We start from the raw sequence: 12,908 nt of genomic DNA, 5'->3' as shown, positions 1-12,908 counted from the left end.
CACACATGGTGATGTTGCCCCCGCGCTGGCCTGGGACGTTCGCCGTTGCTCCTCTTTTTCTTCCTCCTCTTCCTCTAACAGGCAGTTGCCCTTGGTTGTTTCCCTGGCCAGGTGCTTCCATGTTCATAAATTGTACTGAACTTGGTCAAGCTCTAGATATTTGATGGAAGCATTTATACTCCTGGATAGGACCTGTCAGCTAGCTAAACTTACTGTATGATTGGTGATCGGATGTGTGAATCTCCCCCTTGATTAGTAAAGTTCTAGTTGCACCTGAAAATTAAGCTGATGATCCAAGAGATCCATATTACAGGATATACCATGATGTTTTTCATGGTATTATGTGCCTGAAAGATTTTGACAGTAGAGTGAACTATTTTGCAGGTGATGATGTACTCAATGAAATTATGCCAACATGTTTTGCAGAGAACAACCACTTGACTGAGAAGCAACAGTCAGTTTAGACCAGCAAGATGTATTCAATTGGTAATTGGGCTAACTGAAGGCAATTGTACCTAACCATTTGCACAGATGTGCTAAATCATTTGAAATGTGTGCCATCTCTAGGCAATTGTACTTTTCATTTGCAAGGAGTTTCTATAACAATTGCAATTTGATTAAAGGAATGAGAAATGCCAATCTGTTGTGAACCAGTGCCCAGTAGTTTGGAGGTTTGCACGTGTTGTTTTGAGAATGTAATTTCTGTTTCGTGAAATTGCCCAAAGCAATGGATAAAAACTGTAATTCAACAAACTAGCACACATGATACTCGAGTAACATGGTGTAGTTCCCTCAATAACCTCTAGAGGTCACTGTCAAAGAGGAAAGGCTAGATTAGAAAAAGGATCACCATGACCACTAACTACCCTTGAATATTTTTAGCCTAAACCATAGTCATACAAGTGATGCATAATAGTCGGCAGGCAAAAAAAAACATGACAAGCCTACTGTGTCTTTTAGCTCAAGCGTAACAACACCACTTTATAATTGTTGTATGTTATTGTTTATCTCATGATGCCATCCTTCTACCGGGCCTGCAATTACCACATGTATCCTGAAGGGGGTGGAATTGTTCGACTCTCTCTCTCTCTCTCTCTTACTCATTCCCCCTCTCTCTCCACATCCCTTGAACCGAGAGGTTTACTGGAGTCTTCTACTTTATATGAAATGAATGGCCAAGCAAGGTCAAGCATAGAGGCCTGTGTGCAGATGAGTGTCATGTAAGGTCAATCATAGAGCCCTGTAGAACCTGATAATGTAATAATTTCCCGATAATGTAATAACTCCCGATAATGTAATGCAAATTCCTTCATAAGTCCCTAAAACATGTAATAAAACCTGATAATGTAATAATACCCTGATAATGTAATAAAGTGCAGGTTAGCCTCAATTTTGCACAACCTGATAATGTAATAATTACCTGATATTGTAATAACTTTGGTTGGTGCAGTAGCATCAGTTCTCCAGTTTCAGAGGTCCAAACAGTGAAGCTGTCCAGAGACCTGCTGCTTCACTATTAGCAGATACAGTATATATTTTATATGATTGCGAATGCACAATTTTTACAATGGTGAAAGGGATATTCAGTGGTAATCAACTAATAGAGAAAAGATAAAAACATTTTGGTATGTTATAGATTGGATTGGTTGTAGCGCCATTCCTATTGCGTGGCATTGCGTGCAGAGGCAACTTAACAGACAACCGTTAATCCCGCCCACGCTGAAAATCGTGTTGTGCCAGACCCTTGTACAGCTTCTTGCTGTACAGGTTTGACTTGCGAGGCTAAAGGCCTATACCATTGGGATCAAAATATGAGCAAAACAATAGTGGGTGGTTGTCTACACAGCATCACTACTTGGTCTGAATAACTGGTGTCCCAACATTTCAGCACTGACCAAAGTTTTTACAATATCAGGAATTTATTACATTATCAGGTTCTGCAAAATTGAGGCTAACCTGATAATGTAATAACTTCAAATTGATGTAACATTTTATTACATTATTGGTATGGCGATTGTTACATTATTGGGAAATGCACTTTATTACATTATTGGGATATTATTACATTATCAGGTTTTATTACATCTTTTAGGGACTTATGAGGGATTTGTTATTACATTATCAGGGTTATTACGTTATCAGGAAATTATTACATTATCAGGTTCTACAAGCCCTGTGTGCAGATGAGTGACATGTTAGGTCAGGCACAAAGGCCTGTGTGCGGAGACCAGTGTCATGTAAGGTCAGGCAGAAAGGCCTGTGTGCGGAGATCAATGTCATGAAGGGTCAGGCAGAAAGGCCTGTGTACAGAGTAGAGGATGGATACCCGACCCGAGCCCGTCGTAACCCGCCAGACTCGGTTAACCCATTTAAGCCGGGAAAGCATTGCCGCTGTTCTACCTTTAAAGCCGGGGGTGCTGTTGCGTCATTCTACCTTTAAGGCCGGGAAAGCGTTTGTGTCGTTTTCCTGTATAAGTGTGTTTTTTGCCCAAATTGTCTGCCTCTGGGCCAATGAAATGCGTCAGAATAGACACATATAGGTGTCGACTTGTTCCTTGTGAGTTTAGTTCAGAAATGTCTTCAAGCAAGCATGGCGGAATTTGGGAGTGAAGACTTTTCTGACGGCAGTGATTTCGGGGAGTTTCTCGGCTTCGAAGACGTTGAGGAGGCTGAGTACTTCGATGACGAACACGAACCAATTGACCGTGAATTGTGGTTAACGCCCGACTCACATTGTTGCGTTGGAAGGCATTGATGCAACGAACGGTGGAGGAGGAGTTTGGCGCATGGGGTTCTGTTGATAACGGAGACGTTATAGTGAGATTGACAGGTCAAAAAACCAATCACGTCACTAGTAAGCTTTTACCCTGTGAGTAGTAGCATGCTAACCCTAACCCATCATTAGACAGTGTGCTCAGACACCTTGCAAATCCTATGATACGTATTTCTCAGTTACAATAAAGGGGTTTTTACATTGTACAGTGTCTATTTCTCGGTAACTTTTTAAAAATCTAACCAAAAAAATGTCAAACAACCAACTTGTAGGTAAAAATACGACCATCTACGGAGTTTGGCAGCCATGTTTTTTTTTTGAGTTTGCCGCTCTGTAGACGTGAGCATATACGGGATATGATTGGCTAGTGCCTGTGCTGTCAGTTATGCATGAAAGGCAATATGATTGGCTGACGCATGCATTGCCTATCGAAAAGTTGAACCTTCTTCAACTCTTGTCGCGAGCAAAGCATGAAACACAACGCACGCGAACCAAACGGAGCCACAATTCAGTTCGGCAAAGGATGACGTCACCCCATGCAAAGTGAATGGGGATGCGTTAACCCCGACGCATCAACGCCTTCCAACGCAACAATGTGAGTCGGGCGTTAGGCACATGTTTGAGAATGACAACGAGGAAGAAGATGAATTAGAGGAGCTTGAGGGTTTCCAGACCAACTGGAAGACGGACAACTACAATCACAATCGACGGAGTGCCTTCAATAGGACACCAGGGGTAAAGGTTGATTTGCCTAATGATGCCACACCGCTACAGGCATTTCAGAATTTTTTTACAGAGGAACTTTGGACGCATCTCGTTACAGAGACGAACAAATACAGAGACCAGGTCGAACAAACACCTACTAGAGCTAAGACGGCAAGGTGGTCTACGGTAACTGTGCCGGAGATGAAGACCTTTATTGGTATTTGTATGGGAATGGGGCTGCTTGTGTTGCCAGTGCGTAGAGATTACTGACGACAGAGTAAGAATCTCTTTCAGACGCAATTCGCATGTCCCGGGACAGATTTGCGGCCATCTGGAGGTAAGGACTATAGTAATACTTATTGATTGTGATGATGCTGTAATAAGAAATTACGACAGTTTATATGTAAGAGATGTATTACTGTCCCGGAGATGCGTAAAGCACCCGGGTGCGTTAAACCAGATAAGCTTCTCTGGAATTTCTCACCTAAGTTTGATCTCCGGACCAGCAATACATCTCTTCCAAATAGAGCTTCTTTGGAATTTCACACCTAACTGCGATCTCCAGAACAATTAGGCCTAGGCTACTATACATTCCCGAATTATAGCCTTTATCTTTTAATTTCGCTACTTCTTAGGATGGAATGCAATTTATAACACATACAGATGTATTTGTATTATGCATAATACTTTTATTCACATGCAAGTGCATGTAATTAAAACACATGTTTTTTGCATAGTATTTTTATTCAATCATCACATACAAGTATAAATGGTAGCTTACAGTGCAATGTTATTAACAATATAGACAGAATATTATGTAACAACGCACAACAATTATGATAATATTTTAAATTATGCTTTCATCCAAGGTAACTTTGTTTTATATTGTGCTTTCATCTAAGATCTGTGTCTATTTCTGCATTTTCAGGTATCTACACCTCCAGGATAACCAGGCAGCAGTCAACCGAGATGACAAGCTCTGGAAAATGCGCGGTTCCTTGATTATCTCCTTGCTCAATTCCAGGCACTTTATGAGGTGGATGGCAATGTGTGTGTGGATGAGAGCATGATAAAATTCAAAGGGCGTCTCTCCTTCAGGCAGTACCTCCCCATGAAGCCTACGAAATGGGGTATCAAGGTGTGGGTAATGGCTGAGAGCTCCATGGGATATGTGACCAACTTCCAGGTCTATGCTGGTCATGAAGGGTCGATGGAGAAGGGCCTGGTACATCGTGTGGTGATGGATTTAGCCAGACCATACTACGGCTCTCACCTGTTCATCTACATGGACAATTTTTACACTGGGGTAGGTCTCTTGGAGGAGATGAGGACCCATGGCCTGTACGCTTGTGGCACTGTTCGTACCAACCGGAAGGGACTCCCAAAGAATGAGCTGCTTCGGAAGAACGCCTCACTGAACAAGCACGAGTACAGGGTCGCTCAGAAAGAAGACCTCACATTTTGTATTTGGCAGGACACAAAGACGGTCATGGTGTTGTCCAACCACCATGACCCAACTGAGACAGGGACCGTAAACAGGAGGAAAGATGGAGCCAACCGCATCCCGGTGGTAGTGCCAGCTTGCCTAGCAGACTACCAGAAGTACATGAAAGGTTTGTTTGACTTTTGTTGCTCTTTTGAGTGCAAATGTGTAAGTGCAAATGTGTGAGTGTCATGTGTGTCAAATGAGTGTCGTGTGTGTTCCAGGCGTCGATCTGCTGGATCAAATGGTTGGCTACTATGGGTTCCAACATCGATCGAAGAAGTGGTGGAGGAGGGTGTTCTTCTTTTTCCTGTCCGTGTCCTGCCACAATGCATACATAGCTGTGAGGTCTGTTGGAGGAACAGCCTTCAGGACCAGATACAGAGGCTTCAAGAACTAGCTGGAGGACCTGGCAGAGCAGCTCATCTCACCAATGAGAACAAGGGCTGTTCCTGTGACTCCTCCTCCTTTTTCTCCTCTTCCTGCTTCTCCATCTTCTCCTTTTTCTCCTCCTCCTGCTTCTCCATCTTCTCCTTCCTCTACAATTGCAGGACCATCAGGAAGAAGATTCTTCCCTCCTTCTCCATCTCCTCCTGTTTCTCCATCTCCATCTGCAGGAAGAAGATTCTTCCCTCCTTCTCCATCTCCTCCTCCTCCGCCTTCATCTCCATCTCCAGCTGGAGGAGACACACCTACTCCACAGCATGACTTTGGCAAAATCTATGAAAAACGTAAACAGTGCAGGGAGTGTCAGCTTGTCCCTGACAATGAAAAAGAAGGTGGGCCAACTGTTTACGGTTGCAAACAGTGCAACCTGCCACTGCACATGGCAAGCACTACCGCCGGTACCTGTAAGGCAGACTGTTAACAGTTTTAGTCCCAGTCTGTTCCCCTTCCCATGTTTTTTATATACTTTATTACTTTCTTATATTCTTTATTTCACTTTGTTTTATACTTTATTTTTTTTACTGTTTTGTGTTGTTTTTTACTGTTTTGTGCTGTTTTTTTTTAACTTTTTTACCTGTATGTAAATATTGTAAATATCTGAAAATAAAAATTCAATTTCCCATGAAAGCCACAGGCGTAGGCTCTCAAATACTATTGTGTTCCTATCTGTTACAGGGGATGAGAAATCAGTAATTTAGTAGGCGTTGACACAATTGCGGAATTTCAGGTTTTAGGGGGGTTTTCGTGTCTAGGAATTCCCCGCGGAATTTCAGGTTTTAGGGGGGTTTTCGTGTCTGGGAATTCCCCGCCCCTTCACTGCATTTAATTTGCTCAGTTTGTCTGGCGAACAACTCAACAGCGGTCCACTTCAGTCACGTAATTGGACACACCTTTAACCAATCAGACCAGATCAAAGTTTTACGGTGCTTCAGCGGCCACCATGTCCAATGTTTAAAAACTCTCCGTGCCGTAGCTTTTGTAACGTAGCCGTGGTTAGTTTAAATCCACCAATGGCGCGCCAGGTAGCCAATAGCCAGTTTGTGATTGGCTCCAAGGATCCTTACAATGCTGAAATGAACTTATATAGCAAGTTTGCCAGACCCACTTCTGAGGCAAAATCAAATTGGCCGGGAGAAGAGGGGCGGGACTTCCCATACAAGGGGTTTTCTGAAATCGCCCATAGGTTTTCCAGGCAGTTTTTCCAGGCCTTTTAGGCCTAAATGGGTTAAACAGAATCTGTCATCTGAATCTCCCTCTCTCTCTCTTTCTCTTCCTCTCTCTCTCTCTCTCTCTCTCTGGTGCATAATGGGAATTTGTGGGTGAGAGCATTGTGGGTGAGAGCGTGTTTGTTTGGGACTGTGGTTTGCTGTCGCTATACTCTTTTATTTTCTCTCTTTTGTTTTCTTTTTGCCCATATGCAAACTTAGTGTTTAGTCTTTGTTTTTCTTATAGTTTTTTGCTGTCATGGAGGAGATTTTAAAAGCAGAATTTACCATTGAAAATGGCGTGTCCCCCTTCAGGGAGCACACAATGGCTCTCTCCAAAATGGAATTAGGTGCGTTCCTGACGCATCAATAACAATAGAGGAAGTTTTGGTGGCCGTTGCTGGTAAAGTTGGCCCGGAAAACATAGGTTCTGCATCCAGAATGAATAAAGCCGTTGTAGTTTTCTTCAAAAAAGAAAGTGCAGCGTTTGATATCATTGACAGTGGGTTCTCGGTGCGCGACACTTTCTTACCTGTGACACCTTTGTCTGCGCCAGCAACCAAAGTTACAATTTCAAATGTTCCACCTTTCATTGTAGATGATGCAATCAAAAGATAATTAACTAGTTTTGGGAAATTTGCCAGTACGATGTCTTTGATTCCTTTGGGGTGCAAGAACCCTGCTTTAAAACATGTCCTTTATTTTAGGAGAATAGTATTTATGTTTTTGAACGAGTCTGCAAAGGGACTTGACATATCTTTCCGTGTGGCACACGGGGGAGTACATATATGTTTTTTGCCAACACGGAGAATCTTAAATGTTTTGATTGTGGAGACATAGGCCACAAACGTTTTGCTTTTCCGCACAAACGAAAAAATGGAGACTGCCCGACTCCAAATGCTCCAATGGATGGTGACGCGCCTGCAGATAATTTGGCAGAGGAAAAAGTACCTTCGGTGCAGGTACCTGCCGAACCGGCTAAGCTGGTCGAAGGTACGACTGAGCATACAGAGGAGGGTGAGCAATCAGATATTCCAGATAGAAAGCGTAAGCCTAATAATAAAAGAAAGGCTGAAGAGACAAGCGGAGGAGATAGAGGTTGTAGTGAGGCGGGTGACACAGCAGTTCTGGGGTAGAACGTGGATACTGTATGTGAGAAGGGGATTCGGCATGTGAGCCTCCAGAGTAGGAGGAATATATGGATGATGATGATGAGGAGGATGGTCTCTCAGAAATATCTGACTTCAGTCAGAGTGTTGATGACAATTTGTACACTTGGAAGAGATTAATTCTTTTTAAGATGAGACAAAGGGGAAAACCATACCGACCAAACAGAATTTTGTCATGAAGGGTCAGGCAGTAAGGCCTGTGTGCAGAGACATGTAAGGTCAAGCATAGAGTGTCATGAAAGCTAAAGCATAGAGGCCATGAGTGTCATGAAGGGTCAGGCAGAAAGGCCTGTGTGCAGAGACCAGTGTCATGTAAGGTCAGGCACAAAGGCCTGTGTGCGGAGTAGAGAATGGATACCCGACCCGAACCCGTTGGAACCCGTCAGGCTCGGTTAAAGAGAAACTGTCATCTGACTCTCTCTCACCCTCTCTGTCTCTCTCTCTGTCTCTACCTCTCTCTCTTTCTTTCTGGCTGTGCTGATGGAAACTTCCCCCCATAGCCAGGGCGAGCTCAACAGCCACAAACTTACTTTCTGTGGTGGGCAGTAAGAGTCTCTCTCTCTCACACTCTGTCTCTGTCATGGGGTCAATTGGTAGCGAGTTGGGCCCAGCTGTTGCCCGTACCAGTGATTATCATTGGCAGTGATTGAGACACAGCTGTTGCCGTTCCATTGATTGGTAGAGCATGATGGGGATGTATTGAATCCTCTTTTAAAAAGGCCCTGTGTTTAGTGTGAGGGAGTTTGATTTAGTTAGGTGAAGGATTGCACTCTGTCTGCCTGCGTATGTGTGGGTTGTATGTGTCCTGTCTGTGTGCATGCTGGTTTCACGGGAGAGAGCTGTGGCTGTATTCCCGGTTCGTGATTGGGACGAGGAGGTGGTGACAGCTGAGCAAATCGGCGACAACAGGGGCTATACACCATGCAACTGGAGCTAAGCTCCAAACAGTAAGGAACGTGTCCCATTCTATTCTGCTGGTGTCTAGTCTATTTCTGTGTGACGCTCGTTACTGTCCACACTGAAGGTTGTGCACTCATCAGGCATCTCTGCTGTGCCATTTTGCGAATCTACTGCCGAAACCCTTCTTCCCTGGTCGCTGACGTGGAACAGTGGGTGACGTCACCAGGAACGTGCCTAGCGGAGGGAAGTGGCATCGTGGGGATTCACTCATGAACAGTTTTATTGTTTTTCTTTTTATTTGTGGGGGCTCAAGAGTCGATCCCCACTCTTTTTAACATTCTGTCTGTCTTGTGTGTCTTGTCTCATTGCCCCTCCTGCATTGCCATCACCATCTGGGGTCCCAAGTTAAGGGGGTGCCGGTTGGGCTAGGTTCCAGAGCGGCGGCTTGGAAAAAGTTTGCAGTGCCCAAGTATTTTGGAGTGCAGTGAAGTGCCTTCACTTTTCCCTCCAGTGCCCTAGGTAGACTGTCTGCATTGCCTGATCGTTTCCAAGGTAAGCCCCCCGCATAGTGCTCCTGATGAGCCAGCAGGGAAGGTGCATCCCAAGCTGAGCCCGAAAGCTCAGATTTTCCCAAACTAGTGGAGCAATAAGAAATGATTATCTGACGGATAAGATGGATGCAGAGGATGAAAGTTATCAAATGGAGTCAGAGGATGAACCTAAAGTTTTTAAAGATCCAAGCATGCCCCCCAAAACTCGTAAGCAAACACAAAGGGATGAGTGCTAAATCAAAAAAGTTGAAGCCTGCACGAGGCCAAAATAAACCTACGATAGAAAGTAACTTAGAGTTCGACTGTGGTGTGGATTGTAGCTTGCGCAAGCGTGGCTATACTATTCAAGATTACACCATAGAACACATTAAAATGATTCTGAGTGAAACAAAGAATATCAGAAATGTTCATATTGACGTTCATATTTTTTCCCCTGATATTGATTAATTTCATTTCTAGAACAAAGCAATTCATTTCGGACAGGCTTTTTTTTTCTAATAACATGTAGTATGTATAATTCATCAAAAAATGTCATACTAGTGTCCCCAGTTATGGCTGTGTCACATATCGAATATGCAAATTTTTTGTTGAGCATGGACAGATGCTGTGTGGGCAAGAATTTCTAGTGTACAATGTACACTCACTGTTGCACCTTGCAGCCGATGTCTCTCATTTAGGATGCCTTGACAACTTATAATAAGTAAGTATGCAGTAAGTGATATTTACATAAACCCGTCAGTGTTTTCACTTAGCCTAATTAATCCTTTTCCACTGTTGCCAAACTTACAGGAGCATTCCATAAGGCCTACCCTATGATTAAACGCAGCTGCGTGGAGGACTGCATAGCGGCCACGTTAAAGCATGCCCCACACCGTGGGCCAGCAGGTGGGCATGTGCGCTTCTAAACACATGCAATAATGTATAATTGAAGAAAAATCAGGCAATAAATGAGTGTAACGTAGGCCTAATGGAAATGCCTTGTTGGACTAATGAAATTTCCACATGAGCTTTTGTAGCTAAGTTTGCTCGCTAGTTACATTTACATTTAGTCATTTAGCAGACGCGTTTGTCCAAAGCGGCGTACAAGGGAGAGAACAGTCAAGCTAAGAGCAATACAAACCTGGTGTAACAATAAATACTACTTTACATAAGAAATAGAAAAACGACATAGAAAAGAAAATGAAGTGCAGGAATGTAACTGCTGTAAGTGCAAGTTAAACACTAAGGTGCTAGTTGCTGGCATCGCTATTGGTACAAGTATTTGCTTTTGATACAAGTTAATACACTACACAGTGTTCTCTCTATAATGTAGTCTATAATTCTTATATTTTAAGTGGATTCTAATTTAAGCTGCATCCTCCTCTTCTGAATGCAGATGCTGACATGTGCGCCCGTGGACGAGGAGGAGGATTAAGAAATGGAACCGGAAGTCGAAATGGAAGACGTTCAGAGAGTTCAAATCTTTTTTTTGTTTTATGTTGAATAAATATAAATATCACCAAATGTTATCCTGAATATGTCTTTCTTTCAGCTCAGACAAAATAAAATAGTTTAAGTGTAGTAAAGTGTATTTACTGTTTAGCAGTCAAGCCACTAGGTAGCAGTAGTACTGTGGCATGGGTTGTCTGTGTGTTAGTTGGAAGTTTCTGTGAATGCTAGCAGTTCCATAGCGCCAACTGCATGATACTGTACTGTTGTATTAGACTGCAATAAACAGGTTGGAACATAAAACTGTTCATGTTACTTCAATACGTCTAGTACAAGTAAGTCACAGCGACAGAAACAACAAATAATTATAATAATAAGTGCCATATGGCGACTAAAGGTCGTCAATAAGCACATCTGGCTTTGCTCAAAAGGTTTTTGCCCCAGCGACCCTGCTAGGTTTGCAGTGCGTCCTTTGAACGTCCTTGAATAACGTCCCCAGGACGTCAAACTCGTTTCCCAGATGCCCCTGCATGACCTCGGGACGTTCTTTAAACATCCTTGAATGTCCCCAGGACGTCTTAAAACAGTTTCCCAGACGTCACCACAATGCCCTTGGGACGTTCTTGCAACGTCCTGCAGAACATCCAAAGGACCTATAGAAAACGTTTCCCAATTGTCACCGCAACGTCCTCGGGACGGTCTTGGAACGTCTTGCAAAATGTGCTAGAGTTGTCAAGGGAACCATTCACATTTACGTTTTTAGAACGTTCAGAGAAACCATAAGAGGACGTCGAGGGGACGTCATTTTGCTTACAGGGATGACCTAAGACACGTATGGAGACATTTTCACAAACGTCTTGCAAAATGTCCTAGAGTTGTCAAGGGAACCATACACATTTACGTTTTTAGAACCTTCAGAGAAACCATAAGAGGACGTCGAGGGGACGTCATTTTGCTTACAGGGATGACCTAAGACACGTATGGAAACATTTTCACAAGGGGCAAAAACAATATACTTGGACTAATGCCCGTAGTTATATAATTACCTTAGCAAGGCTTGACAGGTTTTACTGTTTCAAACATTATCCTAATATGTTTAAGAATTGTGATATTACTCCTGTAAGCTTTTCAGATCATAGATTGGTTGTGTGCAGTGTTAAACTCAGTGAAGCTAAAGAGTGCTTATTGGCATTTCAACACCACTGATAAGGATTTTAGGGATGTTTTCAAAGCCTTTTGGAATGAGTTTTGTGAATGCAAGGCATCTTTTATTTCTTTACAACAGTGGTGGGACTTTGGCAAAATGCAAATCCAACAATTGTGTAAACAGTATACACGAAACATCACAAGCGACAGAACCCAGTCAATTGAAATTCTAGAAGCAGAGTTAGTAGAATTTCAAAATGTGGCTTACTCTACAGGGGATGATGCTGACATTGACAATTTGGCAACCAAGAAGGGCGCCCCAGCTGAGCTGTAAGGTCTTAATGAACAAAAGGCGTTGATACGTTCACACTTTCAGTGTTTAGATCAGATGAATGTACCTTCAAAAATGTTCTTTATCTTGGAGAAGAAAAATGGCCAGAGGAAATGTATTAATTCTTTGAAATCTGAATCTGGAACCCTTTTGACCAGTGTGCATACTATTCGAAGTAGAGCTACACAGTTTCATGAAGATCTATAGCAAACTAAGCGGAGAAACAGGCTGACAGTTTGCTCATGGAGGGAGGTTACCAGGGGAATCCTTGGCTGAACTAAATTCAGCTCTGATGTTGGAGGAACTGTAGAGGGCCCTTCAAGCTATGGATTGTGGCAAGGCCCCTGGCCTGGATGGAGTCCATTTTGATTGTCTTTTTGGTCTGTGGTGGGGGGGATTTGCTTGCAATGCTCAACGACAGTCTTGCTGGAGGACTCGTGCCGGTGAGCTGTCCTCACACTTCTACCTAAGAAGGGTGATCTCATTGATATAAAGTGCTGGAGCCTGTGTCGCTCCTGTGGAGTGACTATAACGTATTATCCAAAGCACTGGCCAACAGTCTATGAAGGGTGATAGACCTGGGCCCTGTTCGGCGTAAAACTGGAGCTAAGATACTTAATTTAGCTTGCGACATGAGATAATCTAGCTCGCTAATTGAGAACAGGCAAATTCGTCTGGCGACGGGCGCTAATTTATTTTAACCTTTTGTTAATTTGTCCCAGGCTAATCAGCTAAATTGCGCGTGCACGTCCTGCTTTAAAAGGCATGAC

This window comes from Sprattus sprattus (assembly GCF_963457725.1).
Source record: "Sprattus sprattus genome assembly, chromosome: 1".
Lineage (NCBI taxonomy): Eukaryota > Metazoa > Chordata > Actinopteri > Clupeiformes > Clupeidae > Sprattus > Sprattus sprattus.
This window is presented reverse-complemented; position numbering follows the sequence as displayed.